Raw genomic sequence first — 10,552 nt, forward strand, 5'->3', positions numbered from 1 at the left:
CCAGCCAGCCAGCCAGCCTCCCTCCATCTATCCATCATCCATCTTCCTTCCATCCATCCTCCTTACATCCATCTATGCATCCATGCATCCATCATCCATCCTCCCTCCATCCATCCATCATCAGTCCTCCATCCGTCCATCATCAGTCCTCCATCCATGCATCCATCTTCCATCCTCCCTCCATCCATCCTCCTTACATCCATCTATGCATCCATGCATCCATCATCCATCCTCCCTCCATCCATCCATCATCAGTCCTCCATCCATGCATCCATCTTCCATCCTCCCTCCATCCATCATCCATCCATCATCCATCCTCCTTTCATCCATCCTTGCATCCATGCACCCATCATCCATCCTCCATCCATGCATCCATCATCCATCCATTTATACATCTGTTTTCTATTCATTCACTAAGAACCTTCCTGACCTGGATACTCAGTGCAGAGGTGGTGACCAGGGTATGACTTCTTTGTGGCTGGTGGCACTGACGGGTCCAAAGGAGCTGTGGGTTCAGGAACAGGAGACAGTCCTGATCTGGGCCATAAAACGTACGTGACCTTGGACAAGTCCCATCCTCTCTTGCTCCATGGGTGTTGGTGTAGAAGAGAGGGAGAGAACACTTTCCAACTCATTTTTTAAAGAGTGGTATTACCAGGATTTTTAAAAAACCAGTCATGGGTAGGATAAGAAAGAAAAATTAGAGGACATTCTCAACTATAAAACAAAGATGTAAATAATCAGAATATCAGTAAACTCATTTCAACAATGTATGTAATATATCATGACAGATTTGGGTTTATCCCAGAAGTGCAAGGTTTGCCATTTAAAAATATAGACACTTCAGTTTCCAATAACATGGAGTGTCTAGGTAACTGGATTATTCCTTCCACTGAAAACAACTAAAAATCTAGGATAAAATAACTTCTTAGAAAAATCATTGAACTGACCAAAAGGTAAAGCATTCTTGGACCAGGAACTGAGTGGATATGGAAATTCAGAGATGTAAGCAGAGACCTGAAAGGACTTTGAAACAGGTGAGCTTGGCTGAGTTTGGTTTAACATCCTTTCAAAGCCTAAGGTATAAGAGATCAAGCCCAGGATCCACCCAGGTGAGAAATCTATCACGAAATCCTCCACAGAACTGGGGCCCCAGTTACACCCTTGGGGCTAATGAGCGTGAAGTAGAAGCAAACTCAGCTGTTCCCACCTTCTTTCCCAGGAGGCTGCAAGAAAATTTGACTATCTCAACCACCCCCCCCCAATAAAACTGGGAAAACTCACCCCTAAAATTAGGAAACATGAGGGGCTCCTGGGTGTCTCAGTCAATTGAACATCTGACTCTTGATTTTGGCTCAGGTCATGATCTTGGGGTCCTGGGATCAAGCTCAGCAGGGAGTCTGCTTGAGATTCTCTCTCTCCCTCTGCCCCTGCCCTGTGTGTACATGTGCTCTCTCTCTAAAATAAATAAATCTTCAAAAATATTAGGAAGCATGAGCTAAACTTTATGTGAGTTTGCAGCCCAAATTCACACAGAAAATATGATTGAAAATTTAATTCATAGTGATCTGTGTAAAGGAAAATGAGCAGATTCAGTCAACAACTGAGTATTCAAAGAAACAAGACACCATAAGTGAGGTTTAGTAGAAAAAGCAGGCTGCATCAACAGACCCAGAGGGCTTCCAATAATGGAATTATCAGACACAACTATAAAAGATTCTATTTAATATATTTATAGAAATAAAAGGCACACTTGAAAAGTGTGTATGTAGAAAAGACTATATTGGATGTCTAAGCAAATCTGAAAAAAGAATCAACTTGGGGGGATATGTGTTTGTGTGTGTGTGTGTGTGTGTGCGCACACACACATATGTGCATATATGCAGCACACATATGTGTATGTATACGTGCATATACATATGTGTGTACATGTACATACACATATATGTACACACATATATGTGTGTGTGTTTATATATATTTATACTAAATTTAAAACTCAAGGAATGGGTTTAGCAGTAAATTAGACTCAGGTAACAAAAGAATCAGCCACTTGGAAATCTAAATCTATAGAAATTATTCAAATTGTAACTCTGACAAATAAATAGAAACATTATAGAGGTAAACAAAGATAGAAAATAGAGCAGGAAAAGTAAACCTTAAATCTCAATGGAATCCCTAAAATAAAGAAAGAAAGAATGAACGAATGAACAGGGGATGGCCAAGAAGTTCCAGACTTGACCAACACTGTTTTCATCATGGTTCTCCCAGCAGAGGGCAATGGGTGTGAAGGAATTGGCTCACATGATTGTGGGGACTGACAAGTCTGAAATATGCAGAGCAGGGCGGCAGGCTGGAAACTCAGGCAAGAGATGAAGCTACAATCTTGAGTCCAAAATTCACAGAGCGCATCAGCAGGGTAGAAGCTGGGGCAAAATTTCTGTGGTAGTCTTGAGGTAGACTCCTTCCAGGAGACCTAAGTTTTTGCTCTTAAGGGCTTCAACTGATGGAATAGGTCACCCACATTCTGGTGTGTAACCTGCTTTACTTAAAGTCTACTGATTCTAACTAGTAATGGTAAGCACATCACAAGAACCTTCACAGTGACATTTAGACTAGTGTTATGCACCACAGTTTAGACAAAATTGAGGGTTGCCTGGACACAGAAGATTAATCATTACAGAAACCAATACACTGATTTAAGAAATTCAAACAAGCCCCAAGCAGGCTGAATAAAAGGAGAGTGTCAGCTAAGACAGTATACTGAAACCACAGAACACCAAAGACAAAGATCACCAAGCCAGCCAGAGAGGAAAGCGCGACAGATTGACAGACGACATCTCACTGGTAACAATGGTGCTAAAAGACAGTGGATTGTCTTAAGTTTGTTCAAAAGAACTGCCAACCTGGAATTTTAGACTGTGCACCATGAAAATGTTTTCAGACAAACATCACTTGAGAGAGTTTGCCATCAATAGACACTAAAGAAAATTCTGAGAGATTTACTTCATCTCCCCCAGCTACAAGGTCTGAGGTGCGAGAGGTGTGAAGAGCCCAGAGAGTGGTAAATACTAAGTCTATTCCTCAGCTCCAGGCACTGACTCTGTGAAATTTGGCTGCTGGCTGCCTCTACTTCCCTAGCCTGTGCAGTCTGTCTTCCTGCTACCAAACCTCTTTCCCTCTGGAGAGCACACTCTCCCCGCTCCCAGAGGAATCACATGGTCTGAAGACAGCCCTTTCTCCTGGGTGTGGCTTTGCACCTGCAGAGCCCTCAGAAGCCTACGGCTCCCATGCAACCAGTGTCAGGGCTGGTCCAGACAGCTGTGTGGGCCAGGATGAAGTGACTCCCCCTCCCCCCAGTAATCAACAGAAGTTTGGACTAGAAGGGGTGGAGCTGCCGTGCTGAGGGGGGCGGTGCTGGGAGTTGAGGGAAGCTTCTCACGGAAATCTCCTTCTCTCCACCCTGCCTGTGTCCTTACACATCCCCATAGCCTCCGGACATGCTATACTTCCAAGGCCATATGACATTTAAGGCAAAAAGCCCATGCTTTGGTTCTGGAATTTTCTGTTTCATCCTAAGCACATCAGTTTACCTTGCTGAGCCTCAGTTCCCACACTGTAAAATAAGCAGAAAAACAATCATTATGATGATTAAATATGAATATTTACTAGCCTCTTGATAAATATGAACATCCTTCCTCCTTACCCCACTGAAGTTTTCATGTATTTTTCCCTTTCTATAGAAGGGTGGCTCATATCAATAAGCCACCAGAAAAAGGACAGATGTTTTGAAAGGAGTTTCCAGGTGTTGGAAATAAACCTGTGATGGTTCCCAGTTTCCCTGGTAACTTCCAAAGCCTATTTGGGGACCAGGTGGCTAAGGAGGAGCAATCCGTGCCAGTCAGGCCACATCCAACAACCTGCTGTCCACGTGCCCCATGCTCCTGTCACCACTCACTGCGTGGCCACACTGACATGCCCCAGACAGGAGAAAGGATCCGGAGCAAACACAGAGGTTCCTGTGGCCAGGTTTGTTTCATTCACTCTCATGGGCCTACCCAGGAGGCCCCACCTCGTTACCTTTTTTGCAGGGAAGGGGGAAAGTGAGGCTGTGAGACACTGGGTAAGGAGCCCCTAGCCCTTCCCCTTCCCTGTGTTCTGCTGCACAGTTTTCCAGAGCAATGACCAGCCTAGGATTTAGAAGATGCATGGCTTCTCTTTTCCTCCCCGACATGGAGGTTTTATTGGAGATGCCATTTGCTTGTGGTTACAGGGGCTGTGCTCCCCGTTGACCACCCAGGGGTGACTGTACCACAAATGGGCCTCTGCATGGATTTCCTCCCCTTAGGTTCCCGGAGTAAACTATTTGGGAGGGAAGTTACGTGTCATTTCTCTCACAGTCCAAAGACATTTTCATATTTCCGCCTCATTCTCCATGTGGTTTTTCTTCAGAAAATGGACTTGATCAGGATTAGTAATTCCACAAGAGCCTACCAATCTGGGTGCTGGGAGAGAGGACATGCTGTCAGTCCCTATTTTATGAACCAGGACACACATAACTACTCATCAGACTGCATAACTGTTACCACACAGAACTGATTTAATTCCAGCCCATAGCAAGGATGTTAACATTAGGGTTCCCCAGTGAGCTTTGCCCACGAGGCTTTTGAAAATCCTGAAAAAAGCTTGAAAAACCCAATGACACCCTTTAGGGCCTAGAAGCCAGACAGGAGACAGTAGTTTGTCACAGAAACATCTGGGCTGTCGGAGACCCTTATGGGAAGGAGCTGTGTGTAGAGCAGGCTTCAGACAGCTGAGAGTGTGATCCTGACAGAAGCAAACTTTGAAACAACCACACCTTCCCTCTGCAACCACTTGTGGGGACTGAGACCTTTTTGCAATCTCTCCGCACTCTTCTGTCGATAACCTTTGCTCAGTGCCCTGGAGCCCTCGGTAACAGCAACACTGTCCTTCAAGTTGGCTGCTGCCTCAGAGGCTCCCGAAGTTGCAGAGCTGTTTGCCTTCTGTGAGCTTCTAGTCATCGTGGGCCTGCTTTGGGTGGTTTTCTGCCTTCTCCTTCACACCAGGCGGTAACACTCCAGTCAGTAGTCCTCTTCCCTGCCCCTGCCGAGTTCCAAATTCCCTGGTCTTCACTAAGGAACGCACAATTCTACATTTATTAGATACCTTCCCACATACCAGGTGTGGGCTTCAATGTGAGGAGACCACCGTGGATAAGCCACAGTCTCTGTCTTTGGGAAATTCAAGTACTGTGGGGATCCAGAAGGCCAAAAGTCCAAGGCAGGGATTCAGACCATGAGGGAAATTATCATGAGGCACACATGGGGCCAGGGGCGGGGGTGATCTCAGGGGAACAAAGCTCATCAGTGAGAATTGCTGAAGGACTTGGACTTTCTACAGAATTGTGAGTAAAACAAGAGGAAAGAGTGAGGTTCCTCAAAGTGAGGAACTGAGGAACCCTCCTCAGTATAAGAGACGTCCATTTAGAATGGTGGGAGCCTTTTTTCCCTGGTCTGTCCTGTCTTCCCTGACCCATTCCAGACAGGAGCTGTGCAGCAGAGTCAGTAAGGCTTTGAGAGCTAGTGTGAGGCCCTCCTCAAGCCAGGTTTTCTATCATCCTGGACCTGGTTCCTTGTTCTTTGCATTGCCCATTAACCTTCTCCATCCCAGACAAGTCCCCAAGGCCATGGATACCGCTGCCAGCCCAAAGCCAGTACTGGGCACCCCTTCCTGCCCCCTTGCCCACTCACATGAGCCCTAATCTGTCAGGTTAGGGGAATACCAGAGGCCAGTCATCCCTGGTTTCACATGGGCCAGGTATAATCACATGGACTTTGTCTCAACTAGCTTTTTGTAAAGAGAACGTGCAGAATCTAGCTGCCTGCGAAGCGAGTTCTGCAGGGTTCAGAGATGAGAGAAGAGAGTGGGATATAGGTAGGGTCCAATCTGCACAGAGAATGATGCTTGTAGGGGAGACCTACAGAGACAGCATGGCCAGGAGTAACTCGTTCCTACACAGGGAGGGCCAAGATGATGGGATCTGTAAGAAATCCTCTATTTATTGTACCCTCTATTTATTGTACCCCTGTCCATTCATGCAAGAAATCACACATATCTTGAAAAGGAAAATACAGGTTTAATGAGACCTTGGCCGGAGCTGAGAGGTCCCAGGGAAGAGGCAGTGTAATGAGAGCAGCCTGACAGGAAGTCCAGGTGTGGCCCTGGAAGGGATTCGGGCTCTTCCTGAACAGGCGCCCGAAAGCAGCCTTCTCTTGGGTGCTGGTGGCACCAGTTAAGGGTCCGTCCAACCCATAAACCTCGCTCTGACAGCTGTCCTGACTGCCGAGTGCCATCGACCTTAGAACAGGATTTCCCAGCTGCTGTGTTCTTTTTTGTTTTGTCTATTCCTCCAGCAGGAAACCCCAGCTTCCCTCTAACTCACCTGTCTTTGCTCTTGCTCCTTATTCTGGACACAGGGCTCCCTCTGTTCAGCTCTCCTAGCTGGCTTTGAACATTACCGAACCCTCCCGTGAGTGCAGGATCTCGGTCTACCCCATCCCTTTGCCCAAGATGGCCCTCCATTCTCTTAGCAACAAAAGGCATTCAGAAACTTCACTCTCGCTGACGTCCCTGGGCACCATGGGGAGAGGAAGGTCACCAGTCTCCCGCCTCGCGGGCATCCTCCCTCTTCTAGCAGTCTCTCCCGGGGAGGCCTCCTCCACTCCCCATCAGGGAAGCCTCGGCCGCCATGTTACCTCCAGGCCGAACAAGGCCATGCCTTTCCCTGCCAGTGATTGGTTGAGGGGCGGGCACCCGACTCGGTTACAGCCAATGAGGTCCAGGGAGACATGTGCTGGGCATGCTGGGAAGACTTTGCTGTCTTACTTTGAAAAGCTGGGGTGTGTGGGTGTCGTAGCTGTTCCTGCGGCTCTGTCACTGCGGGGAGTGGGGGAATGAAGTTCGTGTGGAAGATGGCCTGACTGAGGGATGAGGAGAAAGAAAGCAAGGTCCGAGGAAGGCAAGTGGGAGCAGGGGGTGGCCCTTCAGCTCAAAATCAAACTGTACCTTAAGCAAGCCCCCTCCCAATCTTTGGACTCTTCACTTATGAGCCATTAATAGGATTCCCCCACCTCACCCACCATCCCCTTAAGCCAGTTAGAATTGGGTTGATTGGCGCTTTAGCTGAAAAATTCTCAGTGACTGTGGCTCATAATGTTAAGCTCAGCTGTGGGTGGTGAACGTGCTTTCTAGATTCCAGGAGGGCCTAAAGGAAGGGGGTCTACGGCGGGTGTGCCCGGTGCCGTCTCTTGTGGGCATCTTGCAAGCAAACACTTGCAAGCAGGTGTTCCCTCTTAGGGCCCAGCACTGGCACTGTGGCGGGCATGGGGGAAGGGAGTGTTAATGCTGCTGAACTAAAGGTTATAGGGAAGGAGGGCATGGCAGACTGCCTAGGGTGGGGCCAGGTGTCAATGCCCTGAGTCTGCTGGGTCATGGGCCCAGCTCTCCCACGTTACCAGGATCAAAGTCTCTTTGAAATATCTCCTCTGGCTAGTTCTGTAGGGTGCCTCAGCCTGAGCACTCACACCAGCCCCAGCTCAGTCCCTCCTTCTTCCACTTTTCCTTTCCTGAGCAGTTCTGGCTGTCCTGACCCAGGAGCAGAGTAAATGAAGCCAGGCATTGCTTTTTCCCAGTTTTGAGAAATTACCAAATACAGTAAAACATCCAGAAACTAAAAATAAAGCCCCAAAGAGCAGGCTGTCAGTCCCCCACAGCCAACTGCCAGCCCAACCAGTATTGTGAAATCAAGTTCTCTGCTTTTTTGACGAAATTCCCCAGTCCCAAGTGGAGCTTTTGTCCTGGGCAGAGCAAATGGGGCCCAAAGGAAGGAGACCGTGGTCTCTGACTTGTGTCCCTTGTGTATGTGGGACAGGCATCAAGACACTGGGTGTAAGGCATCGTCACTCCAGCTCCCATCCATCCCAGCCCTGGGCCCTTACTTCACCATTCTCTCATCATTGGAAAACACAAACAACCCTCGTACACCGAGCCCTCTGCTTGGGGTCTGTGGTTAAAATAACAGAATATTTGCAAACTCTTCCCTGATGGAGCCTATCATTTCTTGGAGACAGGGCATTAATAAAGTAAGTCACTCAAAAGAGTTTAAATTTACAGCCAGCACTACAGGCACAAAACTGAGGTCTGTTGTTCTGTGAGAACCTTTGGACAGGCCACATGATCTCAGGAGGCTTCCTGAGGGAAGTGGCGTTTGAGCTAACCTGAAGGATGAGTAGCACTGAGCCGGGTAAAAGGCTGTGGCGTGGGAGAAAGACAGCACTGCCCAGAACTGGGCTAGATTGATGGGGTTTGGAGCCCAGAATCCTGAACACAGATGCAGGTAAAATGGGGAGGTCCTCTGAAGGCTTGGGCATAGCCTGAGAGCAGCAGGAAGCCACTTATGAGTGTCCTGTCAGGTCTGTGTTTTGAAAATGCCCCTCCATCCGGAACATGGACTCCAAATTGGAGGGGGCCGGAGAAGATGCAGGGAAACCAGACAGGAGGCTGTCGTGGTCCGTTCTTGCAGCATAGCTGTCCCTGATTATTATTGGATCTCACAGTGATATCGTGCAGGGTCTCTCATGCACTTGCAGTTAGACAGTGGCTGGGGTAGGAGTCATCTGATAATTGAAGTTTATGGCAAATGGGGATGCTCTGTGGAGCCTCTGGAAAGCACTGATAGGGGAATCATCACAGTCCAGGTTCTACGACTGTGGAGCATGTCCATATACCCTCTTCTGAAATACCTACTCTCACTTCAAGAAGCAGCTCTGACTTGCTGTTGTGCTTTGGTAGAAACTTAGCACCTAAGTATGGGATCGAGTTGCTGATCCCAAATAACCTGGGTGTCGTTGGACACCCCCGCCTGAGTTGTAAGGTTGGATACGTGCAGCATCAATGTGTCATCAAATGGAAATGGTAGAGAGGAGTCCAAGCTCAGGCAAGTGTGGAAGATACAACTAAGCTGCACAAGCAGGTGACTCGTGTAATTTTCATACCAATTACAGTTGCAATGCCTCCTCTCTCTCAACCCATGTGCAGGGCTTCCTGGGATGGTCTTTGGGATCAGTTTACTGAGGATGAAAAACTCAAACATGGTTTATAGATGGGTCTGCATGAGAGGATGCTGATTCTTCCCCAGAGTTACAAGGCAGCATGACTCTCATTCGGGGATGAACTTGAAGATCAGTGGTAAAGAAAAAAATCTTCCCTGTGGCCAGAACTTTCGGCAATGTGTTTGATTTTTCTGGAGTGAGAGATGGCCAGAAGTATGAATCTACTGGTTATTGATTCATGATCAGTTGTTAATGGTTTGGCCATATGGGCAAGGACTTGGAAGGAACAGGAATGGAAGACTGGAGTAATATGGTTCTCCAGAGGACAGAACCAACATAGATAGGTAGATGAATAGGTAGGTAGGTAGATAGATTTTTAAAAAGAGTATTTATTTGAGACAGAGCATGCATGTGTGCAGAGGAGAGGGGTAGAGGTGGGGGGGCGCAGAGAGAAACTTAAGCAGACTCTGTACTGAGTGTGGAACCCAACTTGGGGCTTCATCTCGTGATGCTGAGATCACAACCTGAGCTGAAACCAAGAGTCAGATGCTTAACCTACTGTGTGACCCAGGTGCCCAGACAGACAGACATTTTTAAGGAATTGGCTCATATGATTGCGGAGGCTTTTTGTGTCCAAAATCTAACGGGGTAGGCCAGCAGGCTGGAGACTCTGGGAGGAGCTGTAGTTTGAGTTGAAAGGCCATCTGCTGGCAAAGTTCCTTCTTGCTTGGAGTGGGGGCGGGTAGTTATCAGTCTTTGTTCTATCAAGGCCTTCAATGAATTGGACTATGGAGGGGAGTCTCCTTTACTCATACTCCACTGATTTAAATCTTAATTTCATCCAAAAAATACTCTTACAGAAATATACAGAATAATGTTTGACTAAGTTTCTGGGCATTTTGTGGCCAAGCCAAGTTGACACATAAAATTACCACCATCACAGTTGATGACAAGTAAGTCTGGAGAAGAGGCATGCGATGGTCCTCCCTGAAAGGACACAGACTATGAAGATAGTAGTGTACGTGTGAATGCCTGCCAAAAGGCACCCATTGCCAAGGAGACACTTAACAATAGGTGGACAAAATGGCATACTCTGGATGTCAGTCAGCCTCTCTCCACAGCCACCAGGTGCTCAATGGGCCCATGAACAGAGGGACCAGGGTGGAAGGCATAGGGTCTATGCATGGTCTCAGCAATGTGTACTTCCTCTTACCAAGACTGATCTAACACTGTTGTTGAGTGCCTAATCGCAGAGATCCATGTTAATCCCTGATACGGCACCGTTCCTGGCAGGTACCAGCTAGTCCTCTGCTGGAGGTGGATTACATTGGATCGCCTCCAGCATGGAAGGGGCAGAGATTCGACCTCACAGGACCCATATTAGTAAAGTTTAATGAAAAATGCAACAACAGCAAAGGTTA

This window comes from Martes martes, assembly GCF_963455335.1.
Source record: "Martes martes genome assembly, chromosome: 9".
NCBI lineage: Eukaryota > Metazoa > Chordata > Mammalia > Carnivora > Mustelidae > Martes > Martes martes.